The following is a 17816-nucleotide window of genomic DNA, read 5'->3' as shown; positions in this document are numbered from 1 at the left end:
GGCATGCTAAATCTTCCAGACATGAGAACAAATTAATGACTTAGTGGGTGAAACTCTGGAATGCTGACAACTGCAGGCTAAACTTCTGTAATGTACTGGTAGCATGGCTAACAGCCTGCAACCAAAATGTCTTATAATCTTTATGTGAACCATCAATTTATGCCTTTAAACTTACACTGCTATTATACCATTAGTTTTTTTCTTTTCCTTGCCAAAGCTTACTTTATTTTCTTGGGCAAATTCTACACTAACACAAAATGTTGGCCTGGGGTTGTTTGAAGAAACAGGTGTATATAGAAAAGAAACAAACATCAAACTTAGTAGGCATTCATGCAGGGTAAAATAGATTTACCTTGCATGTTGAGATGATGGAAGGAGGAAGTATCTGAAAGAATAATTAAGAATAAAATACAGTAAAAAGCCATGCATCCCTTTATCTTACACCCTCTTTAACTCTCTGCTTTTCCTTCAGCCTCCTCCCAGTCAGATTTTCTTGCATGTAACTTAGACATTAACCACTTTCATGCTCCATGTAAAAATAGTGTCAGGTTGTACTATTTTCTAGCAGGGTAGTTGCTGAGACACAGATGTTGTGAAAAAATGGATAAAGGAAGACTTCTTCAGAGCCTTGTCACAGAGAAAGACAAAACAGATGTTGCTTTCCCCCCCCCCCCCCCCCCCCCCCCGCTACTCTATCGTTGTACCCTCTGGCTTAGGAAGTTCCTGAGTCTAGGAAAGTGTAACAACAAGGTATCAACATAAGCTCACTGAGCATTCGCTGCTTCGTAGTGCTGGAGATGGGCATGGGCAACCTGGACTTTTCACGCTGACCTGTTTCTGGCCATTTTTACATCTACTAATTTCCACCTGATGAAACAGACCCATCAGCCTACAACACCAGGCAGCTCTGGGGCCATCCCTGGCATGAGACACGCCCAAAACCAGTCCAAAGTCATCTTTTCTCCCCGCAGAAACCTATGCCAAGACCCTGTCTTTTTGAAATCTCTACTATAACATTTCATGGCCATTCCGAAAGACACCATTGCTTACAGAATGTAGTTATAAAATACTATCCCATAAACTCTGAAAACTATTCGGGGACTATAAAATTGTTACAGCAACTCCCTTTTGTATTACTCACCAAAAATAAAGCAGGGTCAGAGTAATAGAAGTGCATACTTCTTGCAGAAAGGATAGTGAATACGTATTTATTTGATGGTAATTAACTCCACCTCCCTGTTACCTTCAGATCTCTTAAGGTGTCACTCTAAATGCTAATTACTGAAAAGTCAATTTTAGCCATTTTTAAAAGGCAGAAAATTTACTTCTGAGTAAGAAAGCTAAACTGCTTTTCTTAAAATAAGGTATTCAAAAAGTCTTACAATAAGTATATCCTGACAGAAATAACTACATTTAAGACCTAAAGATTCTACTTTGTTTTTATGTTTATAGGGTGATATCCTATTCCCATAAAAGCCAGTGGAAAATTTGACATCCATTTCAATGGTGGCAGAATTTCACTCACTGAGTTCAATGAAATTTATTAGATTTTCATGTTAAATGCAGAGGAAAATCCTGTTCAGATTTCCTGCTAATCCAGACTCAGAGTTTCTGCATGGCTAAAGCAAGAAAGTTGGTAACCTCAGATCTCTTCTAAACTGAACAGAAATGACCCAATTTCCCACATTCTTTTGAATACTAAATCTTTGAAGCCTGTGATGTAGGGAGGAACCGCTATGTTGCACTTTGAGTTTCACTCAGTATTCTGACTGCAGTCTTTGTAAGTCTGCAAGGATTTACATTCATTGTCTCTCCAGAGTCACTTGCAAAATGATTTCTAAAAATTTTCTCTTTCAACTACTATTAGACACCGTCTAATACAGGAACAAGGGATTCCTGGCCCAAGGGCCAGATACAATCTGCAACTTAATTTCAGGCAGACTGCAGCCAAATGAGTTTGCATGTGTATGTGATTTATTACCAGATGAAAAACAAAAGCGCTTATTAACATATGACTTGCCAAATGCCTCTGAGAGACCTAGCTAGTCCTTCTCAAGGAAAGGCTTTCTACTCTAGGGCTAATAAATTGCAACTCAACGTTACATCTACCAGCCAAGCAAGACAGAAATACAATATTGCAGAATATTACACAATACATAAATGCAGTATCCCAGTGTGGTTGTCAAGTAGGTTTGCCATGCTGGTACAAAGGGCACCATCAGCAGACAGAGAGGTTACTCAGTACTGGCAGCTTCACTTTAGTCAATGGCAAAGATGGGGAGGGAGGGGGAGAGAGGGAAGAAATGACTCTACCTTGAGCTTCAGAGTCCAGAGAATATATGGGGACTGCCATGAAAATAAACAAACAAACAAACAAAAGTATTCTTTTGCTTTTAAACTGAGCATTTGATAGGGAAACTGGGAGGAGACAAAACGAATATAAGACTCCACAATGTCATTTCTACAAAGTTCCTTTTTAAGCAGAACTGTACTTTGATATCAAGCAAGGTTAAAAACAAATACAATAGAACAAGAGGGAAAAAAATGTTCAGAACTGTAGGAAGTTGCTCACATCCTACTGTTACTCGATCTGAACCATCTCATATCCATCTAGGTTATTGCTGTTTCCTGCTATCTGTCACTGACAAATGACTGTTCATGCAGTAAGAGCCACTGTCATGCAGCAGCTGTATTCTATGGACATTTTAAAGCTCCTTGGGTTGAGAGGAAAGGAGAGAGGGAGGGAGAGAAGGGAAGGAAGGGAAGGAAGGGAAGGAAGGGAAGGAAGGGAAGGAAGGGAGGGGTGGAGAGCCAAACAAGAGAGAGGAAAATGTAAGGGGTTTACATCGTCACCCTTCATAAATCTTGATCATGTCTTCAACAAGATCTAGAAAAATCACAATTTCACTCCAGGACAGGGATGTTCATTACCCAGGTTCAAACTGTATGAAACATTACTGTGGGAAAATCATTCACAATTGATTTATGGCTAAATTGAGGAAAGTGGAAGTGCCATGGCCAATACACTGCCTTCAAAATACCTTCCAATCTCTCACCCACACTAAAAGCTTTGCACAAAGCTGCTTCTATCATTTGAGTACCCAAACACAAGGCACTAACTTAGCACATCCCATTAATCACTCCAGCCACCTAGAAATGAAAGCTGTAATAAAATGAAGGGGAAAAATTAATAATTTAGTAATTGATATCTGGAAAAATATACCCTTCTAAATAAACACTTCTCTCTTTACAAGCCTGAGGTCCTTAACAATATTTATATTTTAAAATGTAACCAATTTATTCATGTTTCTTTAAGGAAAAAAAAGAAAATCTTTCTGTCAGAGGAAAAACTCAAGCTTCAGAATTTTCATTCATCTTATTTTTAAAAATAAGTATCTAATTTCTTGAGAGCTGTTCAGAGCAAGCTAAACAGAGGGAAAGCCTGTATGACAGATCTTTTCTGAGATCAGCTGTTCAATGTCTCCATATACTTCAAATCAATACAAAGGGCACATGGATGTTTAGATTAATATCTGTGTTCCAAGAAGTGCAAAAATGTCTAAGGCTGTGCATTAGCTTCTATGCTCTCCAGCAAGTTTATCGTCAACAGACACGTTACTTTAGAGCTGCATCATGCCTCTGGGAAAATTTAACTCATGCACTGCCATGGCACAAAGAATGTGTGGACCCAGAGCAGCAGCAGAATATTTGGGAAAGGGAAAGGAAGGGGGAAATAATGACTGTTTTAAGGAACAATCTCTCAAAGCAGCAGTCATCCTTCTGACACTGTGAAGGGAACTAGTATCCACTGGGGAAAGAGCCATCTGTATACAACCCTGAAAGAAGAAGATCATGAAAGCCACTGGAAAAAAGAAAAAAAAAAAAACCTGTCTTATTCTTATTTGCATCCCACTGAGCAATCCCCTATCATGATTCACTATAAATTCATTTGTACATGCACACAAACACCCATACACACACATTTGTGTCATATACATCTGAGTAAGTGGCTTTAGGCCAGCTAATCAAGCAATTAAAAGCACCCTTTTTTTCCAAAGCACGCAAACTAGAATCATGAGATATTACATATTAGAAAAGATATTTTAAAGTTGCACAGTAGCTGAATGACACCGTAACAGCACAAGCACTAGACATCTCTATCAAAGGCTTTTTATTTTTTTGCAAATGAGCACAGTACACTGAATTATTAACTCCCCTTACAGAATGTAAACAGGATTTCAGAAGAGGGATGAATCAGGAAAAATTCAAGTAACAGTTTGAAAAGTGGAGCATGAAGTAACTAAGTAACTCCCTCTGAAGAGGGACATTTGTCAGGAGTTAGGCTTTTGTAGGGCTGTGGCTGTCACCTGTCCTTTCCCCTCTTAAAATCTTAAAGTTGAGTTTACAACATGAAGCCTGAACTGTTAATATCACCTCCCCGTTTAGTCATAATTAGTATCTTTTTGAACAACTGTGAAGTTTCATCCTGTGCCCCTGTGGGCCAACACTACAGGACTAGAAGAGAGAAAGTTCCTGACCTCTTGTCTCCAACATAATCAGTATCCTCCATACTTCTATCATTTTTCCTTCTCTCTATCTTGTAAGGTTAAATTTTTGGTTCCTTTTCTGGCAGGAGTTCTCCCAGACTCTTGAACATTCTTGTCACCCTTTTCCCAATCCCCCTATTTCAGCCACATCATTTTTGAGTTCTGGAGGCCAAATTTGCACACTGCGTTCTAGCTGAGACCACAGGCACAGCTTTATACAAAAGCCTGTCTAATACCCTCCCAGTTACTCAATTTCTTAGTAGTCTTGAATGATACGCAACCTAATATCACAGTTGGGTTTTGACTGTGGTTGTAATTTGAGCAAGTGTCCCCACTGATCTCTCATACTCAGCTCTTCTGGATCCAGCATGACTGACAGCTCACACTCAGTCTTACTTTCTTTATTCACCACTGATCTTCATCCAGCACTGTTCTGCCCACTTGGTGGAAAACTTTACAATTCTCTGAAGGTATTCATAGTTCTTACTGCTCCCAACCAGACTAAGTATTTCCACCACAGATTTTGCAACTTTATAACTCCAGCCCTCTCTCAATTACAGCAATAAATGGGTTAACAACAGGATTCTTATTTAATTTGCAGATGTCCAAAGCCCAACTTTGGTCTCTTTCTACCCCAGCAGATTAGCCTAACTCTCTGTTTTTCCTCTCCTCCCCAGCTTTCAGCCATAACAGTATTTTGCCTGTCATTCCACAACATCGGAGTTTCTGTAATCTTTTGTCCAGAGCTTTGTCGAAGACCTGTCACTCACAGCATGTTGTTTCCAATTACTCATGACTTCTCCAACACGTTCTCCGTGCTAGAAGACCACTGAAACATCAGCTCTCATTGTAAAAAAAAATGCTGGTGGACTACATCATGCCAGAATCTCTCCGGTACTTTACTATTGTTTTTAAATCAGCATTTCAAGTTCATTGCCAAGTCCAGATGTAAAGTGTTACTTAAATATATCACTGAATTAACTAACTACGCCTGTAACTGATTCTCAGCTGAAGCACTGTTTCTAGCAGAATTTATAGAAGAGATGCAAGCCTCAGATCACTGCTAAACCCAGTCACAAATCAAAGTCCTCTGGCATATGGGACCAATCGGTCTAGCAGAGGTTTGCTGCTGGAGCACTCTGCAGTGCGTGCTCAAGTCACAGCCGTTAGCCAAACCATTTCTTCTCACAGGGCTTTGCTAGCTCCAGTACTGCCCTGCTCTCCTTTGCAGATTTGCCATGCACCCATGCAGATTCACTGATGTTTGTGTATTACTTCTGGGAACCAGAATGTGACCTACTATTCTAGAAGTCCTTCAAGAGCTCCTCTTGCTTCAAAGCCCTCCAGAATTTGAATTCCCAGCTTCAGGGACCCAGCTGCCATGCAGGAATTTGAGATTTTGATATGGGATGGGAAACAGCAGTTTAGGAAGGGCAGGGAAAATGAGCAGGACACAGCTTCTTCCATGATGCTGCATCAAGGAGGCAGCTCTGTTAAGGAGGTTTATTTAATCCTTCTACTCTGAGGAAATGGATGCTGTGTACCTTTGAGGATAAACTCTAGGAAAGAACAAGCCAGAAGAATTCCATGGACTCAACAAGCATTTTGGAAGAAGGAAAGAGAGGAAGAAAGAAAACTTAGCATGTATGAAATGGTCCAACTTCACCTCCATCATCTTAGACAGAGAGTTGGAGACTACTGAAACCAGAGGCCAATATGACAGCAGGCTAATTGTAAATTATTGCCATAATAAAAAATGCAATAAAATCACAAGGATGCACTGGTGTTATTACACTTTAGAAATTAAATTCCAGCACTGAAAAAAATCACAGGCATAGACATACTCTGAAATCTTTCAGACAGCCCTCACAATGACAGCATTGCTTCCTCAGGGCTCAGTCCTTCCTTGCCTGAAATTGGAGTCTGATTCCTTTCCAGTTTCAGCAGCTGCAGGAGTAGGAGCTTGACATCTTTGTCCCATGAGAGCATTCACACATAGTCAGTGGGAGGAACTGCAGCCACTCTCCCCTGGATGCCTGTCCCACACCTTGTTTGTTCAGGAGTTTGCACCATTACTGGATGTTTCATTATTGAACCAAATACCACCACACTGATTGAAATGCAGCTCAAAAGTAAGCACATCTTGTTTATTTACCCCAAAGTATACAGTGCACAGAGCAAAAGGACAACAACAACCACGAGCCCTATGTATGTGCTTCCCCTTCTCCATCACAGCTGCATTTCATCATGTCATCCTAGAGTCACCATCCCTGGGTTGGGAATGTAGCTCTGCTCCCAGTATGTTCCTCATTTGTCTGTCAGTTCAGTGTGATGGGTGCTGAGTAACCTTCCTTCTTCTTTACACCAGCATCTTTAAGGCTTTAATATCTGTTTGATCTATTTGATGCTATGGTAGGAGTAAGCAATTTTCTGTCTGGCATAGTAGCTAGGTAGGGAATGCTCCCCAATAAATACACTCTGTAGCATTTCCTTTAGACCTCTTATCCATGCCATTGTTCTGACTTTTAAGACTTTTTAAACTTTACTCATTTGGGCAAGTGGATATAATGCAAATAACCTGAGAGCCAACGTTATTTATAACATTACTGCACATAACACCCTCATTCTCCCCACCACCCTTTTACTCTATAAAAATACACAAGAGTAAACAGGCACTCCATAAAAAGAAACCCAGGCATCCAGTGTTAAAACTGAACAGCTAAGAACTTAGCAGCAGCAAATCTAATCTCACCTCCTTGTGAATAATGCCTTGCTATTTAGTCTGGTTACAAGATGGCGCACCATACTGCAAATACTATGCTGTGGTATCAGCTTTTCTCTACAGTCTTCAACACAAGTCTAGAAGATGTGGAGACCAAACAACCCATTTCAAGGATTGAAAGAAAGCAAATATGTTTGAAAATTAAGAGTGTTATAAAAAAAATTAAACAAATCAGAACGAAAATGCTGAAGCATAGGCAGTGTAATGTGAAAAAAATGACATATACTTCAAAAGGCAGGATGTCACATGAAAGGATGCACATGAAAGGAAAGGAAAGAAAAAAAGTAATTACTTTAGATGAACAGCTTTGCCCAACTTTCTGCCCAGACCTTGTGAGCAGAGAAGGTTCACATCAGTCATCTTTGCAGTTTCTTTGGAGGTACTGATAAAGGAGGTAAGTGTGACTTAAAATAGAAACATCTAATACTCAAGTCTCCTGCTCACCACAGATGAGGTGTATCCCTGGTTAACAACGTGGGCTTCATCTTTGTGAAGACTTAGAATATTTTCAGAGCGCTTGGCCAAAAGTCCCAACAACCCTGCCACCAGGCTGAGAAGTAATGAGGCACCCATCTGCTTGTTTTGTGTTGTCCCATGAGGAAAATCTTTAGAAGAATTTTACAGGGAAGCTTTTAGTGAAAATAAAAATATTTATTATTTTCCTCTACTGAGGATTTCTGGGTTCACACTGACATTTGACTGAGAAGTTACTTAGCATGCTGTACACCATATTTCACTTACAACAACAGTGGATACAGTAAAGTTCCCTTTTTCCCCAGAAGATGACAATAGGGTATATTTTTCATAGAAAGTTACATTTTTTCAAGGGTGTGGGGTTTTTTTTAAAGGTTCAAATGAGGGAAAAACTGTTTGGAAGGAAGGATCTATGGTGAGAGTGACACTGAGTCTGGAGGTACAAAACTTGTTTCTATGATACATTAAATATCCTACCATGGTCAGACAGACACACACAAAAACATTTATATGTGCAAAGGATCCACAACCATTGGTCTGACACCTCCTCTAGAATTTGCTTCAGTGGCAGTTTTCATAGTCATTGACAGGCACCTGTAAGACAAAAGAATAAGGAAAAAGTGTTAGCAGAGAGACACTTTTCCCATCCACGGCTTGTTGCTCAACAGAATTTGCAAGAATCTTTAACATCTATCAAGGATGGCTAATTTGTCTTTCTGTCCTGCATCCTATGATCAGCAGATGAATGAGATCACATTTATCTGTGATCTAGGTGTACATCAGGGGCAGCAGGGCTATCCATGAAGACACCCATCAGTACCCAAACTTATAAAAGACTGAGGAAGGGAAGCAGCATCACACCTGTTGCTCACATTCAGCAAGGCCACCCTGCATTTGGTGCGCAAAGTAGGTGTTTCTACCCACTGTGCAGAGGTACCAAAAGGACGTAGCATTACATTTTGGGATTATGTTACTCATGTTGTTAACGACATGCTGGGGAAAGGTAAGACAGCGAGCATGTGTTTGTAATACACCACCTAGCTCACCTAAAGGAGCAGTAAAACCTTTTAAACAGACACAACGGCAAAAACAATTAAGGAAACTCCTTCAGTTCAGAGCTACCTGGGGCGAGCACATGAGCTGGCATACAAGCTGCCTGGAGGCCCTGGAGAGCAGTTGCTGAATTAGCAAGGATTGGAACGACTAATTGGTGATTGTTTATCAAATAATGCACTAGCAATTCCACTGTACTCTAAGGGGGAGGGAAGAATAAAGCTATTTCAGGTGCCACCACTGTGAACTTAGCATATTTCTGAGATATGTAAGACATATTCTCCAACTCTTTTAAGTGTCCATATGCAGACTAGACAAAGGCTGGCAGGAGGCACATTTGTAAGTGCATTTATTTCAAGTGCCTCTGATAGTTCAAAGGACTCAAACATAAACAGTTGTCTAAAATAAATATAGATGTGTTTTGGAGAGGAGAAGGAGAAGAATGTATCACTTTTGAGGTGGAAGGAAGGGATGGCAAATATGGTGCTAATTAATATAAAGTCTTCTCCTTCCTTGTTGCCCCCTTGTCCCCAAACACACAAAATCAAGACTCTGCTATGCTCTCTCAATACGCTTGGCACGTACCTCCTTCTCTGTCTCCCTCGCGCACTCTTTCTTTCTCTCTCTCTCTCCATAAAGGGGCATGAAATGAGAAATTTTAGCAAGGTTTCTCTACAGAAGAGAGGCTTGGCTTCAAGCCCAGTATACAGATGTGGGAGGGAGTCTTCAAAGAGAGACTTCCTCAGCACTGCCCAAGAAAATGGTACTTCTCATGGTCCAGAATCAAGGCTTTCTGGGACCCACCAACTCAAGCCTCACCAGTAGTACCTAGTCCCTCAGAGATAATAAATGCCAAAGGACAAAAAAACATCTGCATGATGCTCTTGAATTTTTCTCAGCTTGAACTTCAGGCAGAAAGTGACCACATGTTCAGAGGGATGGTTAAAAAAAAAAAAAACAAAACCAACCAAAACCAAACCCCCAAAAAACCTGTGGCATCCCTGGATTTAGTATTCACTTTTTACATACCATGTGCAGTCATAGGAATTAGGCAATTTATACTGAGGATTAATTGCTGTCTTTAGCTACAGATAGATTATTTCTTTTCAGCAAGCCCTTGTAAACTCTTGTAACGGCTTATTTGTATAGTTATACAAGCATAGACAATTTACACTAGGAAAAAAGCCTATTGCAGGTACAGTTTTACAACATTTCCATGAGCAATTAAGTTGTCCAAGAAATAAAAAAACTTTTTTTTCCCCTGGTGTAACTTCATGTGTACTTGGGCTTTTGGTAGCATAGCAATGATGACAAAAATATAATAAATCCCTTCCTGACACAGCTGTGCCAGCAAGACTAAAGCCTTCATCTGAATGAGATTGAACTACTTCATATTTCAGCAACGTTTTTATTTCAAGCTTTTTCCCTCACAACACAGTGCATCCTCCCCAATTGCCTGGCTTTGTCTTGCTTCCTGCCCATATTCTGGTGGGTCTGCTAAGCAACCTTTACAGTATCAAGTATGCAACTGTATGCTCACTAAGACCATTTAAAAGGTGTTTATTATAGATAGCTAAAAAAAAAGTTCTCTCTATCATGCAGACAAACATTCCACAATTTCTGTTGGGCCCTCAGCCCCAGCTTACAGCCAACTCTAACCCACTTCTTGGTATTGCAGTAGTAAACACTGTCCCACATGGTTGTAATGTATATTTGCTTTAGTTATGTCTTCCCCTCCTGTTTTAAAATGCAAAACATAAATCAAACGCATCTAGTTTCCACAGCCATACTTCCACTTTGAACATATCAGGAGGTAAACAGAACAGCCAGCTCTTAACTGACTCTTTTTCTGTAATTAAGAGGGAATTTCTTACCATGCCAAATGAAATCCAGAATGCTTCAGTGCGGATGCCTGAAAAAGAGAAAAGAGTCTTTAAAAGACAGTCTTTTGCTCAATGAAAGTCTAACTCTGAAAAAACTACTGCCAGCGTAATTCTATAGGTTGAGTTAAATAAATAAATACTTATCTGATTAATTGTTGCCTGGAATCCATTTGTGCTTGTATCTCTTGAGTTAGAGGCCATATTAAAAAAGTGAACAGGAGATTTGAAATCTGAGGACAACCTAAAGCTTGATTCTAAGAAGGCTCAAAGCACCAGTACTTTCCCATGGCGAGGGTGAGACAGGTTTAGTCATCAGGTGTGACAGAGAGCAGTCTGTTGCAATCCAACATTACGTGGAGAGGCAACTAGAAAGCAACGTATTTAGCACATACACTGCACACATTTACAATACCCTCAAAGAAAAGAAAATCAGGTGTTTCAATACGCAGGTTTTATTCAGGTCAGCTGCGTTTCAGTCTCTCTGAAAAGCTACAGCAAGTGCCTGGGTACAAAGATGTTCACAATTTGGAGATTAACGCCAGACATCAACATCACTGTTATTCACACATGGGTGACATACTAACATATTAGGTATAGCTATTAAGACAACAAGACCCCCCAAAAGTATTAAAATATCTTTGCAAATTAGGACTTCATCCAGTACACATTTTCGTTCATCTCAGCCTTTTCTTTTTTTAAATTCTTCTGCCTCTCTCTTCTGCAAGGACACTCACTGAAATCCTTCCACAAAAGCTAAAATTGATTTCTAAGGGCAGGAGCTTCTTTTGTCATGTGTAAACAATACCCTGGCACAAGGTGGGTCTAATTACACAGGAACAGCCAGACAGGATCAGCTCAGAGACTGAGGAAGTCAAGTGTCCTATCACAGTCACAGCTTACACTTTTTCCCCCTCAGGCAAGAGCAAATGGTCGAAGGACACACCACCCACCCCACCACCCCCCGCAGCTTCCCAGCCTCTGGGCCTCCCCAGCTCCCAGCATTCTCTGGCAAGGTGGTTCCCTGAACAAGAACTGCATTTTTGCATACAATAACGCCCGCGAGAGTCTTCTTTAAGGGGTATGTCCAAACACTACTGTCAGCATGGGAACTTTTGGCATCTACAATATACCAGGGCAGTTTCACAGCTATAGGAAGTCTTTTTTAAAATTGTCACGTAACCATTCATTCACTTGAGGCTGCTTGGCTCCCACAGTATGGGAGAGTGAATAGTCATTCTGTATTTGCTATCTCCGTGCCACTTGAGAGTTGATAGAACTTCGTTTTCTTCCTGTCAGATAGGAGGTTGAAAATCCCCACATGTTGTTTTCCATATGGGAGTCACTCCACATCTTTTGTTAACATTTCCTGTATCTTCTCCCCTTCTCCAGCATCCTTTCTAAAATGAGGGAGCAAGGATGCAATATTCAACTGTGCCATGCATTTATACTGTAGCATAAAAATATTCCTTTTTGCTCACAATTCCTTTACCGATAATTCTTAGTACTCGGTTATTTTTAAAAAAAAATTCTTATTCCTACTGCGCGTTCAGCAGACATTTTATTACAATTATTATAACCCAAGGTTTCTTCCCAAGGGATAGTTTAGATTCCACCACTACGTATTTCAGTTTAGGATTGTTTCTCCTCCTCTGCACTATTCTATATTCATCAACATTGAATTTCAACTGCCAGATCGCCCTTCAGTCACTCTGTACAGTGAGGCCCTTCTGTGGTCCCCTAGTACATCCTCACCTCAGCTATCCTGCCTGACTTGGTATTATCACGAGGATTCTTTGTCTCATTCTCCATCTCTTCCAGGACTATGCTGAACAGCACCAGACTCAATAGAGAGACCTCAGTGGTCACTCTACTCCTTTTGTTTTCTTAAAAGCTGGCCACTTTTTCCCTAACTTTTATTTCCTAAACTGAAATTATTATTAATTCATGTAAGGACCTTGCCCCTTATGCCATGGCAGCTTGATTTCATAGAAAGTTTTTGAGGAGGTATACATAAAAAGAAAAAAAGTTAGAAAAATTGTTTATTTGATTGTAACACAAGCACAAACATTCTGAAGCTCAAAAATCTCTGCCACTGTCCAATCTTCCTTTAAAACAACTCTTACCCTTCACATACCAAGCTTTTAGCTTTTCCTTAAAATAACAGCACACGTATCTACACCCTTGAACCACTTCTCCCCAGCCGCAGGAGTTACCCGCCTCCTCTGGGGAACGTGTCTCTTGCCTTTGAAGAGGGCTTTTCTCACCATGCTTTCTTTAATCACAGTGAACTGCTAAACAGGAGGGCCCATTCCAGTCCCTTGGGTTTACCAGTAGTTATGGGCTGCAAATGCCCCCTTCCTTCCAGTCAAGGTACGTAGTAGGAGACACCAGCTCTGTAGAGTCCATCTGGAAAGACTATTTTCCTGTTCTTTCTTATTTTAGAAAAGCTACAGCTCTTCTCTCCCATTCTCAGCCTTCTTGTACACATGCATAGGTTGAACAATGGTGCATGTTCTTACACTGCCTGAGCTATATTTTCAATGACATGTTTACACAAACCCTCTGGTTTTGAATGTCATTCAAACAACGCAATGCCACATATGGTTTTCCAGTGTTCAAAAGCAGCCCAATTTAGACTCTGAGGCCCACCAAATAAAAAGGAATGTGATGCATATGTTCCCAGATCTAGCTCAGAAAATGTAGGCTAGAGGAAGAGAAAAACATCAACCCTGGTTACTTAATATTACAGTAGATGAATAAGTATGATCTTCTAAATAAAAATAATTGGCTCAAATGTAATGCCAATAACCTGTCAGGGACTAGAGCTGGTGAGTACCATTGAGAATAATAAAGGAGGCAATTCTTATCGCATGCATGCACTTTAACTACAGAAACCCAATATGAGAACTTTAATTCAAATTATTTGGATAAAGTTGGCTACACTGAATCAGCAAATAAAATGCACAGGTATGGCAAAGCACAAAACCAAAAGAACTGCAAGTTTCAGACAGCAGTCCAACTTCAGCCAAGCACAACTCCAGGATCACTAGGACAACACATGGGGCAATGGCTGTGCTACAACATGGAGCTTCTTTAGGAAAAGGACCTCCACCACGTTAAGTACGGGCCCATGGCACACACCAGTCCTGATGTGGCTGGATGGTCCTTGCAGTGCAGTGCTGTGGATGGAAAGGTGTCCACTCAGGCTCTGCATGGCTGTTTACCAAGGTACTGGACCAGAAGCAGTAAATAATTGCTCCTAAACAATAAAGAGTTAAAAAAGTAACAAAATTGAAATTGGTAAGATTCTGATTCTGCCTTCAGCAGAGCTCTGCAACCTTATAGCACAGAAGTAGCTGGTACTTTCTCTTGTCGGGAGACTATTCTGGTGAATGGTCATGACCAGAGTTAAACGATGCATTTATTCATTACACACACCCTCTAGATTTCCCCAGGGCACTCAGTGGAAACCCCAATCTTCCCTTTTCAAGGACTTAAGCACTGTGGGGAGAGAGCAGTCAACCCCCTGCCAGCTCGGCCAGGACTGCACCTCCGGCAGCACACACTGCTTCCCTAGGATGTAGTGCAGCAGGGAGCAGGGAGTGGATTCAGCCCAGCTCATTCACCGTTTAAAAATTAATGGCAAATGCGCCTCTCTAGCTGCAGATAAGTCACCCCAGAGACCTCCGGAAACTAATGTCAGCCCTCCAACTCCTGTTCCTATTACAGCGTTAATCTTCCAGGTTCATCCACACACCAGTAAATGCTTAAAGTGGCCTGTTAGCTCTACCAAAGGACTGATTTTCACTCAGATCACATACACAGAAAGGTAAATGCAACATACCAATACGCACATTCCGCTATCAAAGAATAACTTAGAAGTGTCAAATTTTTAATATCACATACTTATTTACTGACGCCTGCCTTAGTAGGCATATGTAACCTAATACTGTATTTTACTGATATTGCAGATGGTATAACCAATCTCCTAAACTCTCTACACTCTCAAAGGATTAGTATGATGTGTAGAGCACTTTTAGCTTACAAAGCACTACTTTAGTGTGTAGGGTTATTGATTTAACTTAGAAATTCTGCTATATAGTGTGGTTTTACTGATTTACCTTTTACAGTAGTGTAAGAATATCTTTTCTCCCCTAAAATCTTTGACACACTTCATTATCCAATACAAAATATTGCTCCGGGTAGGATTTCAGGGCAGGCATTCAGTAATCAAAATTATGGACTTTTTGAAAAATTCTCTGTGTTGCAAGGCTCCTGCCTCCTTACTCACGTCTTTTTTACTAAATAAACCTGGCATACCTCCTAAACTTTCCAGAAAGTTCTCAGACAGGCACGCACCCACAGTTCTGTACCAGCACAGTCCCTCCCTTCTTCCAGCCTCAAGCCTTTAAGTCAGATCTGTTTTGATATAGGGCAGCTACTGACACAGAGGGAAGAGTTTTTCCCCCCATCTGGAATACTTCCCAAACATGCTGATACATTTCCCTTCTTCTCAGCCATAGTAGTCATTCAAGCCTCTAGTCTTCTCTCCTCTTGAACGCTGCAGAAATCTCCTGTGTGCCATGCCCAGTCCCAGCTCACACAATTCCAACACATATGGAAAGCTGCAGCTGAATAGTGCATACAAATGCCAGCAGTAAGATAATCCTGCAACATTGCTAAAAGCTTATTTTGAAAGCGCATTTTAAAAACAAAACCAAACCCCAGAACTACTATGATGGCATTCTTTTCTAGCTTTTCCTCATGACCAGCTGTCTCGACAGCCACGCAACTCTAACTCCTACCCTCTGCCCTGCACCACTCTTCTTTCATCAGTGTTCATGCAAGTATATTCTCCTCTGTTAACTATTCTATATGTTTAAATCCTCCTTTATTCTGCTATGTTAATCACTCCCCTCCCCCATTACTATCTTTAATTTCTCTGCTATTAAATGTGATAGGGAGAGTGCTTCAATTTTATCTTGTGATGACTACACAAGGCACAAACCATTATCAAAAAGAACCCTAGAGTCAATAGCTATACTTTCCCTTCTTTTTCTGAGCAGGTATAGTTACATAGATAGTTAAATCTGTCAAAAAGCTCACCTAATCTGTATCCTGAAGTACAACAACTCACCATATTTTTGTACATTCAATGAATTATAGTCTTTAACCTTTTTAATCCAAAACCCGCGTATTAGCCCATTGCCAGTAGCCAGTGATATGACAACATATCACTGCAGTAAGGGCTTAGACTTACAAATCAGTTGCTGCACATCTGTTGATTCACATGTAAATTTTTTTGGACCATGGCGAATGCAGGATAATTCACATGAGCTTAAAAAAAAGTCTTGCCTCAAGGAAAGAATGCCATACGGTTCTATCACACTCCAACATCTCAGGGAAATAGTCAATGACAGGTAAGAATTACACAAAGGTATTACTTTAGTCTCAGATATTTTACCTTGTTTTACAGTGTTTCCACACCTTCACACTTTAAGACAATATTATCATAATATCTGGACACTCCCAAACTCTTAGGGTGCTAAAAAAAATATGTTTAAGTTTATACCTAAACCTCTATTCTGCTAAGGTAAATAAAGCACTGTGATTTCAAAAGGTACATAGATCATAGACAAACTGGTCTAGTAACCAAAACCTTCTCACTCACACAGTGATAAATTGTGCTATTCCAGCAGCTATTTAGACCTCACTGCCTGAACTCACGCTGACCCAAAACATACCCATTCCTTCATTACCCCAAGCTTCGTGCCATGTGCAGCATCAAACAGCTTATCTTCTTCCTGCTTACAACACCTCCAGCAACAGTTTTCTTTTCAAAGGAGAAAAAAAAAAAAAAAAAGCAGACTATTTAAAATGCACGGGTGTTTACAAAGTTAAAACAAAACAGCACAGCACACGCAACTCTGTTCTGTATTTTTCAGCAGCACAACATCCTGCGGTGGCCTCAGCCAGCTGGGCTCTGTGACCTTCTGAGTGATCCCTTGAGTGTGCTCCCATTTTATCAAGCAATGAACTCTCTGGCCCCAAAGCCAGCAAGAAGTTTGTCACTGACTTCAGCTGGAAACAGGAACTGGCTCAATCATAAGAAACCTTGAGCTAAATAAAGCAGCAAGAAAAGGCACAGGCGGAAGGTGGGGGGTGTCAGCTCGGAGTACCATGGGGCACAGCTCTGCTTGTTACCAAGGTTACTTGATACTTCCCCATGTAAAATTTCATTTTCAGTTGCCAATAACTCTGCAAAATTTTGACCCCCTTGAGTGGGAATCTGGGGCAGAAATGCATTGAATACGTGCTGCAGCCTGATTTGGGGTGGAGGAAAAGGTTTCTAGACATAATATTGTAGGCAGTTTTGAGAAAGAGGTTACAGGGAAAGGTGTGGAGGGGGAAAGCTCTTTTTCAAGAAAAGCTCCCCACTACCTCCCTGCTTTGGGCTTGCCAATAAATATGACACATCAAAAATTTGCCCTTTGTGTTAGAAATGTGTCTAAACAAAAACCTACCTGAATTTTGACAAGGTGTAAGTCCTCAGAACAGAAAAATCCAGTTCAAAAACTGTCAATAAAAATGTATTCGATCTTTAGTTGTTTTAGCTGATAAGCTGCTTAAGCAATTTCAATGCTTCCACTCCAGCAGGTTTGCTCCAGCCTGGGACTGATAGGGACTTTCCTTGGAACTGCAATTCCAGTGTGCTAAATGTTGCAGATCAGACCTCTAAAACAAAAGCGTGAATACCCTCTTCCCCTGTCAGTGTTTTCCCAGTCAGCATCCCCTGTTTGGTCCAGGGAACATGGAAAAGAAAGTTTTCAGAACCAAATGTAGTAGAGACAAAAGTGTTGGGCTTGCAACTTTTAGGGAGAAATAGAGGGTGACAAAGCATGTAGGTGGGGAAATGTCTCCCTAAACTCCTAATGACTGGCCTGGAGAAGCTGGAATAGGAATGGATGAGAAATGGGATCTGAGAGTCAGGGAGACTGAGATTATTCACAAGTCTCGCACTGAAATTTGGCAAAGAAAACCGTGGCAAGGGTGTGGAAGAGTGGGCGACAGTCACAG

General features: G+C 40.7%; 1 protein-coding gene across 4 annotated transcripts in view; it reads right to left on the bottom strand.

Moving 5' to 3' along the window:
• RBMS3 (RNA binding motif single stranded interacting protein 3) overlaps positions 1 to 17816 on the bottom strand; it is a 712154-nt gene that overhangs the window by 659389 nt on the left and 34949 nt on the right. The gene's annotated exons all lie outside the window — the stretch shown is intronic.

The sequence above is a fragment of the Strix aluco genome, chromosome 1 (assembly GCF_031877795.1).
Source record: "Strix aluco isolate bStrAlu1 chromosome 1, bStrAlu1.hap1, whole genome shotgun sequence".
NCBI lineage: Eukaryota > Metazoa > Chordata > Aves > Strigiformes > Strigidae > Strix > Strix aluco.
The sequence above is the reverse complement of the archived record's forward strand: the minus strand, read 5'-3'. Positions and strand labels throughout refer to the sequence as shown.